This window comes from Hevea brasiliensis, chromosome 10 (genome assembly GCF_030052815.1).
Source record: "Hevea brasiliensis isolate MT/VB/25A 57/8 chromosome 10, ASM3005281v1, whole genome shotgun sequence".
NCBI lineage: Eukaryota > Viridiplantae > Streptophyta > Magnoliopsida > Malpighiales > Euphorbiaceae > Hevea > Hevea brasiliensis.
Genome location: NC_079502.1, coordinates 92,706,219 through 92,713,311, shown reverse-complemented (window position 1 = coordinate 92,713,311; position 7,093 = coordinate 92,706,219).

Below are 7,093 nucleotides of genomic sequence, written 5' to 3'. Positions count from 1 at the left end.
AGAGAGGTTGTACAAGTACCTTTTGAAGCTTGTGAGTGTGAGTGCTTGAGATAGCACTTGTTAAGGTTTCAAGCTACCTTTATAAAGGCTTGGTGTTGAAGAATTTGTAAAGGCTTTTAGTTTCTTGCCTTTAAAAGAGCAAATAGTGGAGAGAAGACTCAAAGAGGGTTCTTTGAGAGAGTGGATGTAGGCTAGTTAAGCCGAACCACTATAAAAATCATTATGTTTGATTTCTCTAACCTTAATTTCTTTACTCTTGTGTAATTTAATTTTTATGCATGATATTGAATGTTGATTAAATAGATTGAGTTGATATACTTGAAGATATATTGAATAGGTTGAGAAATTAATTAAATATTTTGTGATGCATGTTATGTCAAAAATTGCTATAAATATTGATTGAGGCTTGAATTGCAATTTAGGGACACATTCTTGAAACACATATCACTTTCACTATATATAGGAGCACCTAGTTGAACAGAGTCATAATTTTTCATTAGGCTACAAGCAAGGGCCGAAATTTTGTTTAAGTCCAATTCACCCCCCTCTTAGACTATTTTGGGACAATAAATTAGTATCAAAACTTGTCTCTCTTGCTTAAGGTGTCACAACCTTGGAGTGATCCCCAATGGCTGGTTCATCTAGCAACACTGCCAGTATACTCGCACCACTAGCTGAAGGCTACTCAATTACTATACCACCACTCTTTAATGGCACAAATTATTCATTTTGGTAAGTTAGAATGAGCAATTTTATACAATCCGTGGATATTAACGCATGGAGAATTATTAAAAATGATCCATATGCTCCACAAAAAGATGGTGAAGGAAACACCAAAGTTTCTAAAATTGAAGATGAATATGATGACAATGATTGGAAAAAATTTTCTGTAAATGCTTAAGCTATTAATATTTTGCATTGTTCACTTGACCTTAATGAACACAATCGTGTTTCAGGATGTCAATTTGAGGTCACTTATGAAGGAACGGATGTTGTTAAGGAATCCAAAGCAAACCTCCTTATCTGAGATTATGAGCTATTTGAGATGAAACCTGGTGAATCAATTGCCGATATGAGTACAAGGTTTACGGATCTTGTCAATCTCCTCAAAGCACTTGGTAAAAGATTTGAGAAAGCTAAACTTGTGAAGAAAATTTTAAGATCACTTCAAAAATCTTGGGAAGCAAAGACTATGGTTATCCAAGATACTAAGGATTTTAGAACATTCACCTATGATGAGCTTATCGGATCTCTTATTGCACATGAGATGGTATATAAGAAAGATGAAGTTGAAAATGAGCAAAAGAAGAAGAAAAACATTACTCTCAAGTCCAACAAGGATGAAGAGAAGAAGAAAGGGGTTGTACTTAAAGTTGACTCAAGTGACAACTCAAGTGCTTCAAGTGATGATGATGAAGAAATTGTTATGCTTGCAAGGAAATTCAAAAGAGCATTTAAGAAGGGAGGAAGTAAATACAAGAAATTCTTAAAAAAGTATACTCCCAAGGATAAACATTTCAAGGAATCAAAAGAAGAGGTTGTATTTTATGAATGTCATAAACCGGGACATATCAAGCCCAAATGTCCATTGCTCAAAAAGAAGAAAGGAAAAGAAGACAAGAGCAAGAAAGCTATGAAAGTTATATGGAGCAATAGTGAAGAATCTTCATATGATGAATCAAGTGACAAAGAGACTGCTCATCTTTGTATGATGGCATTTAAAGAGAAAGCCGAAAGTTCACAAAAGGAAGAAGAAAGTGATAATAAGGTAAATTCTCTTGAACCCCCTAATGTAGAGGAACTTGAACTTGCATTTGCTAAAGTGTATGATGAGTATAGAAACTATAAGAGAAAATGCACTAAAATGAATTTAGAAATTAAATCATTGAGATCACAAAATATTGCTATGTCCAATGTGTATAAAGAAAAAAAATTTTACAAAGGACAAATTGCTTTGTTTAAAGTACTAGATTTGGAGTTGAAAAACTCACAAGAAACTTGTGAAAAGCTCATTAAGAAAAATAAGGTTCTTCAAGCTAAAATAGAATCTTTGACAAATGATTTGGCAAAATTTATGTACTTCTTAGAAACCAAAGAATTTCAAATGAAAAATATGGAATTGGTTTTGACTGTTTCATGACCTATGGTAAATACAAGAATCATTTCATTAAAGCATCTACATCCTCCTTGCTTAATGTCACATGTTATTATTGCAATCAAAGAGGTCATATGATTAGTTCTTGTGCACTTAGGAAAGGTTTCCTTAAGGTAATGAAGATATGGGTGCCAAAGGGAACCTTACCTAAAGTCACTAACCTCCAAGGACCCAAAGTTGTTTAGGTACTTAAAGCAAAATTATTAAATTTCAAGTTTGCTTCAAAGGGATGAAGAAAAGTGAAAAATGGTATATAGATAGTGGTTGTTCAAAACACATGACCGGTGAAAAGGACAAGTTTTCAAAAATCACAATGGTAGATGAAAGACATGTGAAATTTGGAGAAAAAGGAAAAAGAAAATTAATTGGAAATGGCACAATTGGAACCAAACCTTGCATTGAAGATGTGTCACTTGTTGAAGGTTTGAAATACAACTTGCTAAGTGTAAGCCAACTTTGTGATAGAGGTTTTGACGTAAAGTTCACTTCTTCTCATTGTACAATCAATAACCTAGATAATGACACATTGTTCATTGCCAATAGATCTAATAATGTTTACTTGCTTGACATGAATAACTTTGAAACTAATCATGGTACATGTTTAGTATCTTTTGATAATTTTAGTTATTTATGGCATAGAAGATTAGGACATGCAAGCATGCAAACACTTTCAAAATTGTCTAAGAAAGAACTTGTTAAAGGTCTTCCTAAGATTAACTATGAAAATGAATTTCAATGTAGGGCATGTGCACTAGGAAAGCATACTAGAGTATCTTTTAAATCTAAAAATATTATTTCTACTACTAGGCCATTAGAATTGCTTCATCTTGATTTGTTTGGACCCGTGTCTCTTGCTAGTCTAGGTAGAAAGACATATGCTTTAGTTATTATTGATGACTATTCAAGATACACATGAACATTCTTCCTTGCTCATAAATATGAAACTTTTGAGAAATTCACCTCTTTTAGTAAAATGGTTCAAAATGAAAAAGGTTTTTACATGACATCTATAAGTACTAATCATGGAACTAAATTTGACAATCATTTATTTGAAGAATAGTGTGATAAACATGGAATTAATCATAATTTTTCAGCTCTAGAACTTCACAACAAAATGGGGTTATAGAAAGGAAAAAAAGGACTTTGCAAGAGATGACTAGAACCATGTTGAATGAAAATAATTTGCCGAAGTATTTTTGGGCCGAAGCTATTAACATTTCTTTCTATGTTTTGAATAGAATTTTAATCAGACCAATTTTTAAAAAGACCCCCTATGAGCTTTGAAAAGAAAGAAAAACCAAATATTTCATATTTTAGAGCATTTGGATGTAAATGCTATATCTTAAATAACAAGAATGATAACTTGAAGAAATTTGATGCTAAATCCGATGAAGGAATCTTTCTTGGGTACTCAACAAAGAGTGAAGCATATAGGGTGTTTAATAGAAGAACACTAGTTATTAAGGAAACTATTCATGTTTTGTTTGATGAAGCTAACCCTTCTATTAGAAGGAAAGATGTTTTTGATGATAATAATGAGCAGGTGTTTGAAAAAGAAAATGTAAAATCAAGTCAAGAAATAGAACAAAATGATGACAAAGTTGAAAAAACTCAACGAGATACCACAACAGACGTCCATAATGCCAACAATGATCAAATCAATGAAGAAATGCCAAATCTGGAAGAATTACAAGTGTATGAACCCCAACATGAAGATTTACCTAAAGAATGGAGATTCCATAGAAATCATCCCAAAGAAGAAATCATTGATGATCCATTTCAAAGGATGATGACTAGAGCACAATTGAGAAAATATTTTGGTAATGTTGCCTTTATTTCACAAATTGAACCTAAATATTTTGAAGAAGCTAAAAATGATGAGAGTTGGATTCTTGCCATGCAAGAAGAACTTAATCAATTTGAGAGAAACAAGCTTAGGAATTTGGTTCCTAAACCTGAAAATCATTCAATTATTGGAACTAAATGGGTTTTTAGAAACAAAATAGATGAAAAAGGCAATGTTTTTAGAAACAAAATAGACTAGTGGCTCAAGTCTACAACCAAGAGGAATGTATTGATTTTGATGAAACCTTTGCTCCGGTTGCTAGAATTGAAGCTATTAGAATGTTGTGTGCCTTTGCATGTTACAAGAATTTTATGCTTTATCAAATGGATGTTAAAAGTGCATTTTTAAATGGTTATATTGATGAGGAAGTGTATGTTGCAGAACCTCTGGGCTTTGAAAATCATGAGCATCCAAATCATGTTTGTAAACTTACTAAAGCCTTATATGGTTTAAAATAAGCTCCTAGAGCATGGTATGAAAGGCTTAGTAAATTCCTTTTACAAAATGATTTTCAAAGAGGCAAAGTGGACACAACACTTTTTGTTAAAAAGCATCATAATGATATACTCATTGTGCAAATATATGTTGATGATATAATTTTTGGAGCTACTAAAGAATATATTTGCAAGTAGTTTTCCAAGATTATGCAGAATGAATTTGAGATGAGCATGATGGGAAAGCTCACATTCTTCCTTGGTCTTCAAATTAAGCAAATGAAGGATGACATCTTCATAAATCAATCAAAGTATATCAAGGATATATTGAAGAAATTTAAAATGGAAGATCTAAAGAGCATTGGCACTCCTATGAGTTCAAAAATTCAAATGGACAACGATGAAAAAGGTAAAGAAGTAGATACAAAGCTTTATAGAGGTATGATTGGCTCTTTCTTATATCTTACTATATTTGGACCAGACATACATTTTAGTGTTTGCTTGTGTGCAAGATTTCAATCATGTCCAAAAGAATCCCATCTAAGTGCAGTTAAAAGAATTTTCAAATACCTCATTGGTACACATTCAATTGATTTATGGTATCCAAAATGTGAATCATTCAATCTTGTTAGTTATAGTAATTCAGATTTTGCTGGAAGTAGATTGGATAGAAAAAGTACTTCAGGTACTTGTCAATTTCTTGGTTTTGCACTAGTTTCTTGGCATAGTAAGAAACAAACTTCAGTGGCTCTGTCTACAGCTAAGGCTGAATATACAGCTACTGGTAATTGTGTTGCTCAAATTTTATGGATGAAACAAAAATTGGAAGATTTTGGTTTAAAATATAATCTTGCTCTAATCAGGTGTGATAACACAAGTGCCATAAACTTGTTCAAAAATCCAGTCTAACATTCAAGAACAAAACATATTGAGATTTGACACCATTTTATTAGAGATCATGTTCAAAATAGAGATATCAAATTTGAATTTGTTGCTTCTGAAAATCAACTTGCAGATATTTTTACAAAACCACTCAATGAGGAAATATTTTGCAAAATTAGAAGGGAAATTGGCATGAGTGAACCATTTGCTTGAAAATTAATTCATATAGATTTAATATATTTGCATATTGTTTAATTTATGAGTGATTTGCTGTGATATTAATTTGCTATGAAAACTCTATATAACAATAGCTAACTTAATTTTGTACTCGTGAAAATTAGTTTACTAAGTTGTATACTATTTTTGCGTGCCTAAAATTAGTTTGTTGTATCTTATGCTATTCAAATTTTAAGTTTAAAAGTGTCTGTGCTTAGAACTTTCTGCACACCAATCAATGCACTTACTCATTCACATTTTTTTTCTTTTTTACTATATCATATATATATATACATTAAAATAAAAATAAAATTCAAATAAAATAAACTAGAAGAGGGAAAATGCGGGACTCAAGAAAAATTAATTTTATATCTTCTCAAATATGCCCACTGCTACACGAAACCTTAACCCATCAACATTCTATTTCTCTCTCCCTCGCCATACTCGACTCCTCTCTCACCTTTTTATTGTTTCTTGGTACCAATCTTACCCATTTTTTTTCATCAAATTTTTCTTTATTACACTGACCCATCTTCATCAAGCGCCTCTCTCACTCTCTAATTATCTCTTAAAACCCTAATCCTTCATTCATTCCTCATTGCGCCGGAACCCATTTTAAATTCCAGATTCCTCACTGCTTTTGGTTCGCCATCTATGGCTTGCACCAAGCGTAAAACCCCAGCCGCAGCCTCGTCGTCCTCCTCTTCATCTGAAGAAATCCCAGTTGCTGTCTTAAAGAAGAAATTGAAAGAACAGAGGAAAATACCATAAATTGATTCTAATGATGCATCATCTGATTCATTTGAAGAAGTTGAGCCTACAGTCATGGTACAAGAAAAGCGAAAGGGAAGGAAAGTGTGTGGGATTCAACATTCAGCGTGAACAGGCTGCTTCAAAATCCTCTGGTTCTCTTGTTCACAAAGTGCTTCTAGATTGTAAGTACATAAAGTGGGAAAATTTTGATCAGGTTGATTTTCAATTTAAGGAACTCTTTGAATTTCAAGAATGGGTGACTGTGTGTGAATGCACTGATGCTTATTATCCTAGACTAGTCCAAGAATTTTATAGAACTTTAAAAGTTGTTGATGAAAAAGATAGATTTAAGATTTCTTTGAATGACAAATTGTATGTGGTTTCTGTTGAATTGATTGCCAAAGCCTTAAAATTGCTGAATGACGGAAATAGAATTTCTGCTCATAGAGATGTTGCTAGAGTTCCAGGTTTAATTTGACTGAATTTGAGAGAGAAGTCTTTCCTACTAACACCCACATCAGTGAAAAATCCACTAGCACTAAGGCCCTTTAGCACATTAAGATTATTCACAGTATGGAGAATTACGTATTTTTTCCTAAATCTGGGAGCTATGGATATTTGAGTTATTTGGACATGTGCATCATGTGGCATATTGTTAATAAAGTGCGGATGAATTTAGCCTATTTGATTTTCAAAAATATGTGTAAAGCTTATGGAATTGGCAAATTACCATATGCGCACCTCTTAACTGCCTTGTTTAGAGAATTGGATATAAATGTCTCTAAGGAGAGTTCTAGGGCAGATTTA